Raw genomic sequence first — 18750 nt, 5'->3', positions numbered from 1 at the left:
AGAAAGAAAGAAAGAAAGAAAGAAAGAAAGAAAGAAAGAAAGAAAGAAAGAAAGAAAGAAAGAAAAATGAAACTGGGTGTAACAAATGAACCCACTGTGCTTATTAATGGATCGTGATGATGTCTCTCAGGGGGAGGTCTCTGGTGTTCTACCGGGGGGCTCTGCCCCTGGCATATTGTTTTTAAGAACTTGCATTTGGACACACAAGACCTACTCATCAAATTGGTATAGGAGGCAAATTCTGAAGAAACAGCTATTACAATACATGACAGAATAAAAACTTCAGAGGGCTGAAGCAAGTGTCTGAAAATAACAGGATGACACTTAACAGAGTAAATATAAAGCCCTGCATTTAGGCTTAAAGCAAAGTGAACAGCACAATTAGAGGATGTTAAGGCCTGGCTTGGCAGCAGTTTCTCTAAACAATTGTGTGAGGGTTTTCGTTGGCTTAAAGTTATCATGAATCAACAGTGTAATGTGGCCACTTAAAGGCAACCTTCTCTCGAGATGGGATGAAATAGAGCTGTGAAGCCCTGCTTCCTAGCAAGTTGCCTCAATTTTCCCAAGCTGAAACAATTTTTTGACAAGAAAAAGAAATAGTTTAAAGAAGCCACAGATTAAAAAAACCAAGGCTTTTTGGTCACCCACTCCAAACACGCTCAGACAGGAAACAGCTCCTAACTTGGTGACTTTATGTCCCTGATTGCGTCGTCACTTCATCCAGAGGCAGCGAGGCGCTCGCTGAAGATCCACGTGCTCTCCTCCACTTCCCAGGGTCCTTTCGGTTCAGTTAGATCCATGTGATAGAGTTCTGGCAGGTAGGAATGCAAGGAGAAGTGATATGGTACCTTTGGTTCTTAACTGTTGGTGTGCCTTCTCTGTCCGTGTCTATCACCCCTTGAAGGATGAACTTGGAATCTTGTGTTGAGATGCTGGCAGTACAACATGGAGAGAGCCCAGACCCCTGAGTCACTGAATGTCAGCTCTGCTGACCCATGTGACTTCACATGAGTGAGAAATAAACTTTGATGGCTACTGAGCCCCTGAGATTTAGGGTTGTGTCTGTTGCTGCCTCTGCCATAACCTAACCCTAATAGTATTTATCCTTGAGCATCCCTGGTGTCTGCTGAGGTGGGTCAATGGTCTGTAGCCATTATATTCCTCTGCAGGGAGCTTTAGGGAAACTCAGCCTGTGGCTGGCTCAGAGCCCTTTGATGGATTAATGCTGTAGTCACACACGGAAGGGATAGGTAATATGAATTTTAGGCATAGCTGGAAGAAACCAGCTTTTGATTTAGATAATATCAAGGTAATTACCAATTTATACTAAAGTATAAAGGCATCCATTCATAAAATCCAATACATTTCTTGGGCTGTCTCATAGAATATTCTTATATACAATGGGGATTTTAACTGATGCTAGCCAAGGCCCCTTTCGGTTCTAAGAAGTAAAGCAGAAATCATAAGTACTGGAAATCTTAGAGACCATCTATTGCTACCAAATGCCAGACTTTATGGATGAGGAAACTGAGCCCAAAAGAGGTTTTAATATTTGTCCCCAATTACAGGTTTCCTGAATTCTTTTTTCAATGCTTTTTTCCAGTATATTGCTTTAAAAATATTTTAAAACAAACAAACAAACCAACAACAGTAACAAAAACCCTCCTGATTTTGCTCTTACCTTGTAGGTGAGCTAATTCCTTTCTCTTGGACCCATTCAATCTTTATGACTTCATGGAAGAGGAAGGGAAATGTTTCATCAGTAGCAGAGAGGGGGAACAAAGAATGTAGCAGAGGGGAAGAAGGGAGATTGGTGCAAGCATAATGCCTGCCTTATTCTCACAACTACCCGTGCCTTTCTTGGCCCCAGACCCCTGGTTCATTTTCCTTCAGACCCTCCTCCTAACCACACACAGACACACACTACAGAATCTGCCCAGAACAGGTTTCTTATCTTTATTTCATTCTAGTTTAAACTTAGTTTACTTAAAAATAAGTAAACTTACTTTTTTTTTTTACTCCCAAATACTTGCAAAAATTCTAGTTTATAATTTCAACCCCAGAATACTCTTATCTCCAGGACCTTTCCCTAGTCTTCACCCCCTAGTTTTAACCCTTTGCTGCAAATCTGGGGAAAAAAAGGAATCTGCCAGCTGATTCAAATGATGATCTTCTTAGAACCAGGGCAGCCAGCAGGTCACGTCAACACTTGTTAGGCTGTGTATCCATGATAGCCACTGACCAGCGCCATTGTGGGCCCAGCTCATCCTTTGTTGAGGATTCCACTCATCACTGCCATTTTCTCTCTCTCACCCTCCTACCTATTTGTTAACTTCAGTTGGAAATCCCACAGAGTAACCAGCAGGTCCCCCTGGCCCCCTTCTTCTGTAGTCGACCCAGGTTTATGGGAAACCTAAGAATTTCTTGATTCACCTTTTACTTGATTCCGTAGGAAACCAGGGGAATGAGGAGTGACCATTGCCCTTTTGCCATTCACTACCCTTCTGTGCATCTCACCTAAGACCCATTCCAGTACTCCAGGAACACCACCTGCCACCATCCCGAAGCAGGGAGACACCAGCCTCCGCTTTATGTCATCTGCCCACATTTCACTAGGGAAGTCTTGCAAGAGCTCTGCCTTTGGGAAAGCAGATGTGCGTTGAATTGGACCTCCTTCCGCACAGGGAGGTGAGGTAGAGAGGGGTACTTACTGCGTCAATAATAACATCATCTACGTGTCCCCTATCACATGCCAACTGCATTTCAAACACTCTGCATACTCCCTCATTAATACCTCATAAGGAATCCAATGAAATGGGAAGTTTACAGAAGGTGACTTTTGGTGGTTGTTGTTTTACGGACACTAAGGTGGAAATATGGTGACGGCTGCTTCATGGGTTCTGCTGAAATGCCTGGTCTTCACATCCCTGGCAGAGGGTGTCCAGCTCCTTTTGTTTTCAGTTTAGAGCTGTCTCCAAAATTATCCATTTCTGCCAGTCAAGAATCTTGAAGGAGCAAGAAAGGGGGTGCTTGGGTGGCTCAGTGGGTTGAGCATCAGGCTCTTGATTGCAGCTCAGGTCACGATCTTGTGGTTCAGGAGACTGAGCGCCACATTGGACTCTGTGCTGACAGTGTGGGGAACCTACTTGGTCTTCTCTCTCCCTCCCTCCCTCTGCCCTTCCCTGGCTGTCCCTCTCTCAAAAAAAATAAAAACATTGAAGGAGCAAGAAAGGATCTTGCTGTGCACACTGTACTCTTCTGCTACAATTACCTTGGTGTTTACCATAGGAGGGTAACATGAATGCATGTGTGCATCTGTTTACATCTGTTGATCTTGCTTCTTAACTATAAAAGTAGTAGATAATATAGCAGCAAATTCAAACAACACAGGAATAGAACAAATAAAAACCAATCTTCTGCTGGTTAATTGCCTCACCCCTGCTTACGTTTAATGACTCTTATCAGTTTAGAATATGTCTATGTGTTCTCTGTATATAGTAGGTTTTTTTAGTGTGTGTACACACATAGAGCTGTATTTGCTTTCATTTTTATAGAAATGAGATTATACAATGCATGTCTCTATATATATGCACACATATGCTATATATGTGTGTGTATTTTTCTGAGTCTTTATTTCTCATTTAACGTATTACTATGTCAGGACATTTAGATCTGCCACATCATTTTGGTGGCTCCATAATATTCCTGGGTATGAATGTTCTAGGATTCGTCTCTTTTCTAATCGATGGTCTTTGGGTTGCTTGTAATTTGTTGCTGTTACAATAACATCACAATGTGCATGGGTGTGTGCGCGCACACACACACACACACACACACACATCTTTCCCTCTAGACTCAAAACGTTTCTGAAATAGAATCTTGTAAGTGGGACTGCTTGGTTGGAAAATATGTTTGTTTTAAATTTGCTAAATTCTGCCAAATTGTCTTTCAAAAATGTCATACCAATTAACACACCCATTAATAGAATATAAAGGGGCTTATCTTCTTATCCTCTAAGAAACACTATATGTCATCAAAATATTTTTAAATTTTGCCAGCTTAATAAAAACAAAGAGAACTCATTTGTTTCAATTTAAATTACTGTAACTGTTAGTTTGAGTATTTTTCAAAGGTTATTGTCCGTTTGTAATTTTCTGCCGTAAAATGCCTCCTTTTATCGTTTGCCCATTTCCCCCTCCCCTTCGGTTTTTTATACTGCTTTGTAGGAGCATTTTAGCCATGATGGACATTAACTCTTTGCCTTTTATATGTGTTGCAAATATTTTCCCACAGTCCTCATTTGACTTTTAAATGCGTTCATGTGAACTGATTTTGCCAAGTAGAGGTTTTGGCTTCTTAATCATTCCAATCTGTCAGCCTTTTCCTTTATGGTTTCTGGGCCTCCTGTTAGCCATAGACGGTGCTCCCACTCCAGGTTTGTGAAGATAGGGAGAGTGTGCTTACTTAGAGCCTGAGATGATTAAATTCAAAGAGGCAACAGTAACATAATTGATGGGATGCCAAGGAAAATCGCCCTGAGCCCAGGGAGGAATTCGCCTGGCCCACATTTCCCCTCCACTGTACTTTTCCAGCCTGTGGTTATTTGTTATGCCTCCAGGCAGCCCTGACTTTCCACTAAGTTCGCCTCCTTCCTCCCTCATTCCTGTGCAGAGAGCTGTTGGTTTTCTGTTTTTGCTTTTGGTTTCCTAGTCTGTTCTTGGCAATAGGGGGGCTCCATTTACCTGTAGGTCTCCCATCCTGAGACTGCATGCAACATGACTGGTTACATTTTCATCTTCCTGCACCCCTTTCTACCCCCCCCCCCCCCCACTACTTCCCGGAGTGAGCAAGCAAGGCAGACAAAAGCAGCTATTTGACACATCTGCCCTGGGTTGGCTCCATTCCAATGGGAAAGTTTGATGTTGCAAGCTTTTAAAAGTCACTCGCATTTCCCTGATTTACAATCATACAGGCTTCCTTGACTTCCTTCTAATTCAATAAGGACAAAGAAAGCAAGCTGAGTTTGCTGCTGCTTAGGTCCTGGGGGAACCAGCCCCAGGCAAGGAGATGACATAAGAGTCATTGTCTTGGGCCCCTTTCCTTCCTCCAGGGCTGCCCTTTTTCTCTTGGCTCAGGGCGCTCTTTCTGGGCATAGTCGGCTGTAAAGTTTCTCTCCCTAGTGAGGTCAACCACAAGCCAATGAAAAGCACTATCTTAGGATTTTTGCCCCACCATAGTCTTTGTCGGTGTCCTGACGTCAGTTAGGTACATTCCTAAAACATACTGAGTAAAAGCAGCAGCGTGTCTGCTATGCAAATGTGGCTCCACCACAGCCACATTTCATCTGCCATGTTGAAATCCTCCTGTGCAGACATCTTGGACCCACCCCCTCTCTCCACAGTTTTCCAGGTATTTCTGGGGACAGGAGGAATGCAGGAGATGGGGGACGAAGCCCAAGGGCTAGGATTTCAGTGAGCAAGCCTGGGAGGCATCTGGCCAGGACCTCTGGACTCCCAGCCCGGGGGAGGGCCTGCCTCCTCACTCCTGCCTTGGGGGAACACTACTTCCCATCTAGCCTTTGCTGGCACAGAGCAAGAGATTGTGGACACTTCCAGCATCTCCTTTTGCCTCGGTTACCCATGCTTTTGGATTGTTTTCTCCTGTAATCCTAAGCATTGCTTTTAAGAATAAAACAAGGTTTTAGTCTACACATTTGAAAACATTATCCTCCTGGAAACTCTCAAAACTCCCAGAAAGAATGAAAAGGAAGCTATGTGGATATTTAAGTGAATTAATAAGTTCCCAGCACTTAGGAAGCCCTGGCTATATGTCAGCTTTTCTCATTCTCATTATCAGGACTGCTTTCACTATGCAGGAGGCCATCTGCAGGTAGAGTCAGCGATGAGTGAGGGACAGACAGCTGATTCTGCAGTCCACGTCTCACGGACTATGGAATCTGCTCCTATCAGCCACATTTATGTTTAGGAAGCATATGAGGTTTTCAACTAGTGAGGTTCCCAGCAGCTTGAAGGATGCTAATATCTTGATGTTTCCCCCTGGGGCCTGGATGATGGTCAAATAATTCAGGGGGGAGAAAAGAACTTTTATCAACATAAAATACTGAAGAGAGATTAGAAAAATTGAGAGAGTCGAAGGGAAAGATGGTAGGGACTGACTTCTTAGCTGATCCTGGAGCAAAGAAAGGTCATTGGTCTAGAAACTCCTGAGAGGCGTGTTTATCATTTGCACAGAGGCTTTTCTGAGATTGTCCTGATTTGGGATATTCTGTCCCTTCAAGAAATACAGACAAGGGTTCTGATATTTAAATTAGAAAGCACGACCACCATATGTCTCCTTAGGCACAGAAAAAAAAAAAATGTCTAAATGATGCATGATTCCCTCTGTTCAACATGCATTGTACATCTCATATGCTCAAAATATTTTGAAGTTTCCCTTCACCAAAAGAAGTAGAAAAGCAGCAGCTCGGTGGTGCACAAGTTGTTGAGAACGCATTTCAACCAGAGGGTGCTGTCGCCTGTGTGGCTTCGTGCCTCGCGCTCACACACAGGGCTTCCTCTGTTTGGGGTGCCAGGAACCCTGCTAGGGATCCAAGTTTTCAAGGCTAATGAAGATGATTTAGATGTGACGTCTGAAAGGGCTGCGTGGCATAAGGCCTTCCCTGTATGAAATCCTGGCACAGCTGCGTGGAGAAATGCGAGTGGGCGGGGCCGACGGGGATGTGAGAAGGCTCTGGTGCCATCCTCAGCCGGGCTGGCCCTGAAGAGGAGTTAGAGAACATAACTACTTTTTTGTCTTAACTCTATCAATTTAATCTTTTCTTTTTTTTTTTTTTTAAACGCTCCATTTTAAATAGTTGGCAAGTCATCCAATAAAACGTGTCTCTCTGCCTAAGTAGTGAGATTTACTTTTTAAGATGCAGAATTTATGATCACGGGGTTAGCAAGAGACGGCACAATTACTGGAACAAATGGCCGCTGCTCACGTGGTGAATCAAATAAACTTGAGCCTTAGGACAGCAGGTGGACTGTGATCTAATCACTCTTCATGAACCGTCAGGAACACCTGAATCATTCCAGGTGGAACACTCTAGAACATATATTCATTGGCCATGCCTTTAGTATAAATACTCACCAGCCACTGAGGAACCTTCCAACACAGTAAGAGCAACACAATAGGCTGTTCTTATCCAATGGAGGCAAAAGTAAAAAGATGTGTGGCCTTTCATCTTGTGTCTTTGCTCTCAAGCCTGACCTTTAACCCTCTTCAGAGATGGACGAGCCCAGTACAGTCCCTCATGCCCCCTGAGCTCAGCTTATAGGTCTGAGATCCTGACCTAACAGTTGAACTTCTCATTCTTAATGATTTCCTTAGGTTTCTTTCTGTAGAAGAAGCACACTAAAGGCTCTGCAGTAATGAGGAGCATGACTGCATAGCTACTATTCTAGCCTCACCAAGCTGATTCCTAAGATCAAGGTGGCAATTTTAAACCTTGCTGTATTTTTCCTGATGATGATGTTAATGCTCTTTACAGAGTTAAGAATGATCTGAACTGATTTAAACCTTTTGAGGCTTGCTGCCTTTGCACGAAAGCCTGTAATGACATGTTCAGAGTACATAAAGAGTCACCATTCTTGGTATTTTGGAGGAATCCCAGCAGGAAGAGCCTCACTCATGTGTCTGCTCATTCTTTCAACACCATGGCCTAAGGACCTGATGGCACAGGAGGAAAACGTTCTCTATTTTAACAGATGCTCAGAGGAGTGTACCCTTGGAGTTAAGCCCTTAATTTCCTACTATGTTACATTAGTGATTTTCTAGAAAGGCACCCTTTCTAGATTTTGAATAAATTAGGACAGTTAAGAAGTGCTTTATTATACACTAAGCGCCATATATTCATGTTCTCTTTTATTTCTCACAGAAATCTTATGAGGTTGCTTTATTTTTCTCCCCATATCATGGTTGAGAAATGAGGTATAATATAGAGAGGTTAAGTAGCTTTTCCAAAGTCACAGAGCAGTAAGTCGCAACATTGGGACGCTGTCAGAGATATGTCCAACAATAAAGTTCATGCTCCACTGAGTCTCTTTTTAGGGGATTTATTTACAAAGAACTTCCTCACATGTACTTCAAAACAGCCCCATACACAAGATATTATTACCTTCATCTTACAGACAAAACTAAGGTCAAGACATCCACTTAAGTCAATTAGTTTTTTGAATCATTTTTAAATGCCAAACAATCACATGAACCATTAGAAACTCTTAAATATGATATTTTTCACATGGCATATCATTTAAATATTCATCCCCTAAGAAAATGTTAGTGTTTAATTTTAACATAAAAGTTTGCCAGCTGCCTTTCTGGATAGAGATGCCAGGTTTAACAAATAAAAATACAGAACGCCTAGTTAAATTTGAATTTCAGATAAACAGTAAATGATTTTCATGGGGCACTTATGCTAAAAAAAGTATTCATCGTTTATCTGAAATTCAAATTTAACTGGGCACCCTGAATTTTATCTGGCAACCCTATTTCTGGAGATCTGTTTAATGTGCAATAAATAAGGGTACTTCAAGCCAGTTGGAAAAGATTAGCAAACGATTCCTTTATCATCAGCTATGTTTGTACCAGGCACATAACTGTGGAAGGTGGCTACCTAGCAGCTATGCAGCTTTGTGGTCTGGTTTCTGCCCTCCAGGAGTTTATGGTGCCAGTCATTGTCAGTGTAAAAAGAGTAATAAGTTGGGGCACCTGGGTGGCTCTGTTGGTTGAGCATCTGACTCTTGATTTTGGCTCAGGTCTCACAGTTTGTGGGTGCGAGCCCCACATCAGGCTCTGCGCTGACATTTTCGAACCTGCTTGGGATTCTCATTCTCTCTCTCTCTCTCTCTCTCTCTGTCCCTCCCCCACTTTTGCGTGTACTTTCTCCTCTCTCTCTCTCTCAAATAAACAAATGTTAAAAAATTTTTTTAAATATTTAAAAAAAGGGTGATACGTTGATGATTCTGTTATATGCTTTTAGTTCTTACTACTAAAATTTAATCATAGGAATTGCCACTTGTGTAGCATTTGATGATTTGTGCTAATTTAAGATTCACAAAATCTTATGATGAGTATTCCCAATTCACAGATGGAGAAAAAGACTAAAATGTCATGTTTCTCAACAGCAGGTTGGTCGCAGAGGTGGACCATAGGGAGGGTGCTGCCAGATAGAAATAATGTGCTGCTTTTTGGGCCACTTTTATGATGGCACCAGATACTGGAGCCCCAGATGACATGGAAGGTGATGACACTTCAAGGAAGTGTCTTCAGGTTGGCCTTGGGCCCCTCAGATTCTGTTAATGTAGCAGTCAGGATTGTCTCAGGTGAACAACCTGGAAGGCAAGTTTGTTGTAAGCAAAAAGTAATCCAGGAAAAGCTCAGACCCTATAGGGGTGGTCTGGCCCCCACCTAGGTCACATTTCTCTAAGTGGATATGATTGTTAATTTCATGAGTCACCTTGACCAGGCTGCAGGTTCTCAGATATTTGGTCAAACATTATTCTGGGTGTTTCTGTGAGGGTGTCTTTGGGTGAGTTTAATATTTAAGTCAATAGACTGATAAAGCAGATTGCCTTCCCTAAGGCTGGTGGACCGCATCTAATCAGATGAAGGCTTGAATAGAATCTACAACCAAACTGCTGACATTTCCTCAAATGAGAGAAAATTCCTCCTGCCTGATGGTCTTTGAGCTAGAGAATCATTTCCACTGCCTCCCGCCTTTGGACCTGAAGTGAAACATCTACTCTTCTTGGATCTCAAGCCTGTTGGCCTTTGAACTAGAGCTATACTGTGAGCTCTCAGTCTCCAGCTTTGTCTACCACAGAGCGTGGGACTTGTCAGCCCCCATAATCACATGAGCCAGTTCCTCATAACAAATCTCTCTTTCTGTCTGTCTCTGTCTCTCCCTCTCCCTCCCTCATTCATATTCTCTCTCTCTCTCTCTCTCTCTCTCTCTATATATATATATATGTATACATATATATACACACACATATACACATATATACCTCTTACTCTGTGTCTCTGGAGAATTTTTAACATTCCAGTGGAGACCCATATCACTACCTCTAGATCTGACAGGGAAAGCAGATGGGTGTTCCTTCTTTTTTTTTTTTTTTTTTTTTTTTTTAATTTTTTTTTTCAACATTTATTTATTTTTGGGACAGAGAGAGACAGAGCATGAACGGGGGAGGGTCAGAGAGAGGGAGACACAGAATCGGAAACAGGCTCCAGGCTCTGAGCTGTCAGCACAGAGCCGGACGCGGGGCTCGAACTCACGGACCGCGAGATCATGACCTGAGCCGAAGTCGGCCGCTTAACCGACTGCGCCACCCAGGCGCCCCGGGTGTTCCTTCTTAAAAAACCCAACGTTGGCTTATTCCACAGTAGCTCGCCTTGTCCTGCCCCTATTACTGCAGTCAAGAAAAGTGACATGTCAGGATAGTTCAGGGAGCCATCTATCCACGTCAAAGGCTTTCAGACATTATTTTTAGCCAGTCTTTTTTTTCTAAGCTTACCGAGAATCTCACTATATAAAGTAGATTAAAAGGGGGATCGACTTTGATGAAATTAACAGCCCTGGGGCAGGGTAGTATGGCATTGAGCTCCACTCCTGTACTGGTAACTCCTTGCTCGAAACCTCTTCACCTTTTTTTTCATCATGTGGAATAGAACTTCATTCTGTTTATCTTTCAGCATCTTTTTCTTCTTGAAAAAAAATTTATTATACAAGTTACAAATACTTACTGTAGAAACTATAGCTGTGCTCGAATAAAAGCAAGAATTACCCATTATCTAAAATGCTACCACAAGCAAAAACTACTGTTTTCATATTTCTGAATTGTTAACACATGCACAAATAAATACCCGCATATTCACATTTATATTTGCATAGTATACATAGACCAAAGCCCTTCTGAAACAATTCCTTTCAGAACAATTAGCCATAGAGAATTAGAATGCATCCTTTCATCAGGAAGTGGTGGAGTAAAATTTATATGGACTAATGACACTTTCACCTCTTTAAGCTGACTTTTGATTACACACACCAGAGCCTTTATATACAGATGAGTGCTATCCTTTTCCAAACAGTTACCTAGTGAGACTCGAAATTCCAGTAATGATGAAAAAAAAATATTTTAGAATGTCTAGAGTCCTCAGTACATTTTTCTGGGTATTTCTAGTTGCAGCAAATCTGTATTCTTTAGGAGTGAATAGAATGTCTGAAACACGATGGGTAGATCATCTTCAAGGGACGTTTTGGAAGAGTACTGAGGGCCGTCTTTTCGCTGTCCAGAGAACCTCTCCAGTTTTTGCTCCTGCTTCTTGCCTCCACATGCCATCCCTCTTGTCTGGTTCCCTAACAGCTGTGCTCCCTTCAGTCTGTGCTCTTAACATACTTTTCTTCCTCATCTGTGGAAAACATACTCCTGTTTTGAGCCAGTGGTTCTCAAACATCAGTGTGCATCAGAATCACTCAGATTCTGATTCGTTAAACCGTAGGTGGGCAGGGCTGCGCTCCTGGAGTTTCTGATGCAGTAGGTCTGCAGGAGGGATGACAAATTTGCATTTCTAACACATTCCCAGGAGATGCTGATCCGGGGGTCACGCCTGGAAGCACTGCTCTGCAGGGCTTCTCCAGTGTTGTGTCTGTAATCATCAAGTGTCTTGTTAAGTGCAGGGCCTAGTTCAGGAGGTCTGGGGTGAATCCTGAGGTTCTGCTTTTATAACAAGCTCCCAGGGTCCCCACTTTGAGCATCATGATTGTGAGGCTCAGCTCAGATTAGCCCTAGTTGTTTTGGGAGGCAGAGGGCCCACTTTCCTTCTTCATGTCGGTGGTTCCCAAACTTGTCTGCACACTGAACTCAGACAACTTGGGAGAACTCCAGTGCTTCCTGGTGCCTGTATCCCATCGCAGAGATTGCGGTTGATCTGATGTATGGCCTGGGCTTTGGGATTTTTAAAGATCCCCAAGTGGCTCTAATAGGTAAACAAGCTGAGGAGCCACTGCTCTAAACACTCAAGGTACCTCCCATGCCTCCATGATATTTTCATTATAGGTCCTCTCTGTTTGCTTATTTTTGTCTTTGCTTTTGTCTAATCTGCCCTGCCAGCTCATTAACCCCCCGAAGGGAGGGATGGAGCCTTTGTTTCCCTCACAGTGTTTTACATGCACTAGTGATTAGTGTTTGTTGAATAAACAAACAAATGACAAAAATCAAAATCAAAATGAATATGTCTAAGACATTACCCAGACCACCGGCCCTCAGTAGAGTAGGATCTCTCAAAAAGCCCTTTATCTAAAGTAATTTGTCTGATTTTTCTCAGAATAGGCTTATAGGAACTGCTTCTCTTTACATGTTCAACTTTCTGACCTTTTGCCTTATGAATTCCATCAAGAAACTTCTCCGATACAGGTTTTATTTTACAGTTGATTTTTTTCACTTGCTACCATGGGCAAGGAATCTTGCCCAATGACTTTGTTCACTTGCACAATGCCGGATCCAGGGACATATGCCTGCCAGCTCCTGGGGCTCTAAAAGCGGGTGCAGGGACCACCCCTAACATGTGCACTGAACCTTTCCCACAGGGGAGCTCCTTTCTTCATATGCACGGGACCTGGAGCATTAGGGTGTGGCCTTCCCGCCCTTGCTGAGGGAGCTCCTCCAGGGGCTTGAAAAGATGGGCTCACTTTTCTTTGCTATCGCATTCTTCCCTTCCAGACCTCTCAGCAGCTGCAAATGTAGCTGAGTCAGCCAAGTGTAGGCAGCTGAAACCCACGTCTCAAGGTCCTGTGTCTTGTGATAGAGTGACCACTTCTGTGGGTTTGTGACAACAAGCATGGTTTCTTACAGTCCAGTGGCTCTATAGTCCCATCTGGAAAGGGCAGAGTTTCTTCTTCACACTGCATTTATTCTCAGAGAGCTAGTAAGTCTTATACTCACCCTCTGTGCTCATGGCGACTGCAGTGAGTTCCAGGTCCTCAGGCTGCTTCCTAATGTTCCGAACAGATTTGTTGGAAGTCCCATCGCTGTACCTAACCCAAGAACGGTGCTGAGGCCCTGCGGCAATGCATGAGTTAGGAGAGAAGTTAGCTGCTCATAACAGAAAACCAAATTCCCACTTAAACAAGTAGGATTTATCTTGTTTTTCCTCATCTAACAAGACTTTGCTAATGCTGCAACTCAAAATACCATTAGGAGCAAGTCCCCTTCTATTTTCTGCTCTACTCTCCTTAATAAGAAGACATTATGGTTTCCTGGTTCCAGAATGAATGCTACAGCTGTGTAGTTCATGTCCTTAATTCTAGACAGAAAGAATAAGGAAGAGGGAGGCATCATTCCTTTCCATAATTTGCAAGAAACTGAGCTGATGTTACAAGGCTCCCCAGGGCTGCAAGAGAGTCACATAAAGAGTATTTTTATTTGGGCATGGGGCCAATTTACCCCTTTGGCATGGTACCTTGAGCCCACCATATTTTTAGAAGCCTAAAAAAATCTTAGTTTCACTTTCTTTTAGAATCCAAAGTAAAAAAGAATGTAATAAATATGAATAATAATAAATCCAGTCTGGATTGTATTTGTCTCCATACCAATGCAGTTGTAAGAGAGTTTTAGTTTTAGTTTTTCAGTGGAGAAGGGGGCCACAAAGGCAACAGCCCCTAAGGACTGTGACAGTTGTATATGGCTCAGATTGGGATGATCACGTTGTATTCCAGACTGGAATGATGCCGCCCCAGCACTGGAATGTCTTTGTTCCCTCACCTTGAAACCAGGCCTCTTAAGATTATGAGCATTAAAAAACCAATACACATGAATGATAAAAATAATTACGCTGTGTCTACCAGATAGATATCAGCCACTAGAAATATCCTTTAGTGTTGGTGAGTTTTTCTGAATGGCCTATGAGAACACGTTTTTCTTTGAAATAAGATGCTGTTGTGCAACATGAAATTTCTTGACATCAGTTTCCGACCCAAGAATCTTAGTAGCTTCAACCTTTGGTTGCCTGTTGTTTATCATTGCCCGGTCTGCAAATTCCTTTTCTTAATGTTTTGCCAGTCAACTGGGTATGGCTTAGACCAGCGACTGCCACAGGGTATATGCTTCCCAATTACCTGTGTACCTGCACAGTCTGCCACCTTGGCCCTTCCCCGGAAGACCATTTAAGGAGGAGTCAGGCTAGTGATTCCTGTATTTTCGTTTGTGGTTACAAAAGAATGGGTTTTTCTTCTCCACAAACATTTGGCTGCCAGCCGCCAGAAGTACCACTTATGAGCCGTTTGGAAGAGCTGCCGGTCCTTCATGGTTTCCGAACGATATTTAAAATGGATCATGTGGTTGAATGCCATTTCTGTTCTCTTAGCGCCTCAAAGTTCCGTGCCCAAAACATTGTACAGAGAGCACCTACCATGTAACCTGTTCCCAAAGAGGAGGCTTTAGTTAACAACACTAATGCTGGGGCGCCTGGGTGGCGCAGTCGGTTGAGCGTCCGACTTCAGCCAGGTCACGATCTCGCGGTCCGTGAGTTCGAGCCCCGCATCGGGCTCTGGGCTGACGGCTCAGAGCCTGGAGCCTGTTTCCGATTCTCTGTCTCCCTCTCTCTCTGCCCCTCCCCCGTTCATGCTCTGTCTCTCCCTGTCCCAAAAATAAATAAACGTTGAAAAAAAAAATTTAAAAAAATAATTAAAAAAAACCAATACTAATGCAGAACCCTAGAAGCAGAGACAGTATCTTTTTCTACTTGGTATCTCCACAGCACAATGTACAGAGTGGCCTCTCTAGTCTCTCACCGAATCCTGGTCCAAATGAATTAAATTACCGACCTAAGAGAAGTTGACCCTAAAACCATTTTACATTTCCAAAACCGATGGAGGATATTAGGTTTTCCTGGGAAAAACAAACTGTCAGTACTTACGATCTTGGCTAAGAGCAATGCCAATAACCAATTAAATATCATTAGCATCATGGTCTCCTAGACAAAAGGGTATCCGTAGAATCAGCTTAAAATGAAAAAAGTAAAGAGAGTAAAGGTTCAAAAGAAAAAAAGCTTTCTGAGAAGCAAGATTAATGGGCAAAATGCTTCACTGTCTAAACCTAGTTTCTTCATCTAGAAAATGGGGTAATATTACCTACTTCAGAGTAGGTTGTGATGAAGATACTCAAGATAATGTTTGTTGGGGTGCCTGGGTGGCTCGGTCGGTGAAGCGTCCAACTTTGGCTCAGGTCATGATCTCATGGTTTGTGAGTTGGAGCCCTGCATCGGGCTCTGTGCTGACCGCTCAGAGCCTGGAGCCTGTTTCAGATTCTGTGCTCCCTCTCTCTCTGACCCTCCCCCGTTCATGCTCTGTCTCTCTCTGTCTCAAAAATAAATAAACGTTAAAAAAATTTTTTTTAAAAATGTTTGTAAAGCAATAATGCCATGTCTGTCACATCGTGAGACCCAGATAGGTGGCGCCTCTATTGTTACTGTTGCTGTTGTTCTTACGGTGCAGTGCAGTTACCAGTCTGGGTCCGGAAATTTATCTATGGTTGTCACCACCGTGGTAGGGGTATTGGGAGATGATAGTTGGGAAAGAAGAATATTAGAAAAGCACGTACTCTTGAGTGAAGTTTCTCCTTACCCTAAATGTTCTTCTTCCGTGCAGAAAGATTTTTTTCTTACTAGTTCACAACTACCAACCACCGTGAAGAAAGTGTTTGAGAAAGCAATAACCAGAGGCATGATTCTTTAGCTCTCTACCAAATCAAGGAATGGAGTCTCTTGCATACCAAAGACGTTTTGTGATCTTTTAAAAGCTAATTTTTAATTAATTAATTTAACGAACCATCTCCTGTGTAACTGCTCCTTTTAGTTACACAACTGTTTACCAGATTTTGAAAAATGAAACACAAGGACTGTGAGGTTGTCTTATTGTGGGTGAGCCCACACTCTGTCAGTGGCAATGGGTGTGTACTCTGGAGGGTGGAGATTTCCCCCTGCCAGCCATCCAGGGCATATTAAAAGTCATTCCTTTGGGGGCGCCTGGGTGGCGCAGTTGGTTAAGCGTCCGACTTCAACCAGGTCACGATCTCACGGTCCGTGAGTTCGAGCCTCGCGTCGGGCTCTGGGCTGATGGCTCAGAGCCTGGAGCCTGTTTCCGATTCTGTGTCTCCCTCTCTCTCTGCCCCTCGCCCGTTCATGCTCTGTCTCTCTCTGTCCCAAAAATAAATAAACGTTGAAAAAAAAAATTTAAAAAAAAAAGTCATTCCTTTATCCTGTCTCCAAGGCGATTCCCTTTTCTTAGGAATGAGATGACGTTGGAGGCCTCAGTGCTGGCTGAAGGAGAACAAGGTCAGTCTTCTTGTGCATAGAGGTACGGTGGTCCCTTCATGGCAGCTCAGGGCCAAGATAACCTATGGAAGAGCCCAGTTGGAAGTCCCTAGGATGGGAGTCTAATAGATATTCTGTCTAGGAGCTAGTTTTGAATCTTTGTGTTTTTTGCATGATTATTGCCTAACAGCTTATACTTTGATAATTCTTTGTTAAACGTTGCTACACAGTCTTAGCTGGTACTTGGAGGAATAGCCAGTATCCATGTGGGAGGATCCAATGTTCCTACTTAGGGAGGAAGCAAGTTAGGAGATGGTAAAAGATGAATGGCTAATAAACAAGGAATGTCATTCAGAGCAAGAAGACTGGCCGAGGGGTACAGGGATCACCAAATTGTTTAATGAAACATGAAAACATTCCTAAGTGAATTCTCAAAAATTTAGTAGGGGAGGTAGGGTGGATAAGAATCTGGTAATACCAGACCTCCACATAACACAGAATGGGATTCTAGACTATCGACGTGTTTGTTTATGGTCATTGTTTTTTTTAAATGAAAGAATTGCCCAAAAAGCTAGAGAGTTTGCCAACATTGGAGTTACATTAGTTTGCTAGGGCTGCCATAACAAAACACTACAGACTGGGTGGCCTAAAGGACAGTTTATTTGCTCCCAATTTTGGATGCTAGAAGTCTGAGATCAAGGTGTGGGCAGGAGTCGTTTCTCCTGAGGCCTCTCTCCTTGGCTTGCAGATGTCTGCCTTCTCCCTGTGTTCTCACATGGCCTTTTTTCTGCACACCAACGTATGTGGTGTCTCCTGCTTTTCTTGTAAATACGTCAGTCCTTTGAATTAGGGCCCAGCCTAATGGCCTCATAATCACTCTCTAAGACCTTGTCTCCAAACGCAGTCCTATTCTGCTGGTGTGCTGGGAGCTAAGGCCTCAATATAGGAATTTGGGAGGGACACAATTCAGGGGTTAATACGTATCTCAAAATGCAATAACATCTAGGTCCTACAGTCTAGAAAAATAAAACAAGGAGATGCAGTTGACATCAGTGTCAGGGTAATAGCCTTCCTCCTCTTTACTCTGATCCCCTCTCTTGTCTGCAAAGCATGGCATCATTTTTAACTGGTGGTTTTTCTGAGAACCCTAGGCTGTGTCCTAAATGCTAATTTTCTAGAAGGTTTTAACAGACAGCTCTCCATCAGGGATCAGTGAAATGGTGTGGTGGAAAGGACCACAGGGCTAAACTCATGAAATGAACAAAGCCTCCGGTCTCCAGGCCCAGCAGTAAGACCTTGGCTAACAGACAAGCTGTGGTGTGCAAATCTGCTTTCTGCATTTGACTTCCCAGCCACCTCTGGGGTGTCCAGTACTTGATTCAAACACACTCAAGACGAAGCACTCAAATGCTTGCTGAACATTTCTTTGGTAGGTTTCCAGAGCTTCATTCTTCTTGTTAATGGTGACAGAGAAAATTACACAAGGTGTCCATGATGTTTGATTTGCTACTTGCCTCACAGTTTACTTCAAAGTTCCCTCAGAGTTTTCTGAATTTTACTTTCTAGAGCAAATATTACTGGCATAGACATCAAGCATGCCCATGCAATTATTCTTAATGGTTGTGGTAAGCAAGTTCTGGATTTTCAGGTCAGGAGCAATCTGTGTTTTAGCAATTAGCAACTAATGGCCATGTAGTAATAAGTTTAGTTGGCACAGGCTTATTTCTCCAATTCCCTGAGTCAACAATGACAATAGCACCAATGAAGTGCAAATATGAGCATGTTCCTGTTGAGTTTCCTCCCTTAGCTCTCATCCTTACCTGGTAATAAAACGTGGCATCGCCCCAGGTTCTCCTTTGGTTTCCATGACTGAAGATGACATCTAAGGAGACTTATCTGATTAATCAAATCATAAAGTTAGACAGGAGCCCAAGAAACTGTTCAGTTAAATCTTCCAGGAAAGCTTCAATGCAACCAAACCATCAGAGTTTTCCAGGGCAGAAAGGGAGTGTTTCCTGTATATTTCGCTGTCAGAAAGGTTTCCTGTGTCAGTCACTCCCTTGCCAGTGTCTGAACTTGAATTAACTCTAACTCCCACCATGTCTCCTGACTGATATCCAGTCTCAGGAAAAGGCCTGGTGTTCCAACATTTTGCCAGAAAATACACAAACTGAACTCTGAACGGTGACCCTGCGTTACCCTTGAAATCTTGATTTCCAGCATTAGTCATGGCCATGTTAGAAGGGCATTTAGCCTATGGCTGATCTAAAAGTTCTTGCTTAATCAATGACTCATATGGTCAATCCCTTGAAATCTGGAGATTAATGCTGGTGGTCATAAGTGTGAATTTCCAGGGAAGCCCTTTGCAATTATTTT

At 42.9% G+C, this 18750-nt stretch overlaps 1 long non-coding RNA gene across 1 annotated transcript in view; it reads left to right on the top strand.

Moving 5' to 3' along the window:
• The window catches only part of LOC121012071 (uncharacterized), a 27858-nt gene extending 9309 nt beyond the window's left edge, over nucleotides 1–18549 (top strand). Inside the window, exons 4-5 of the long non-coding RNA XR_005781928.1 lie at nucleotides 16331–16395; nucleotides 17123–18549. This is a non-coding gene — a long non-coding RNA (uncharacterized LOC121012071). The remainder of the gene's footprint in view (nucleotides 1–16330; nucleotides 16396–17122) is intronic.
• Nucleotides 18550–18750: the final 201 nt, after the last annotated feature.

Source organism: Herpailurus yagouaroundi, unplaced genomic scaffold, assembly GCF_014898765.1.
Source record: "Herpailurus yagouaroundi ecotype Mexico unplaced genomic scaffold, PumYag 29, whole genome shotgun sequence".
NCBI lineage: Eukaryota > Metazoa > Chordata > Mammalia > Carnivora > Felidae > Herpailurus > Herpailurus yagouaroundi.
The sequence above is the reverse complement of the archived record's forward strand: the minus strand, read 5'-3'. Positions and strand labels throughout refer to the sequence as shown.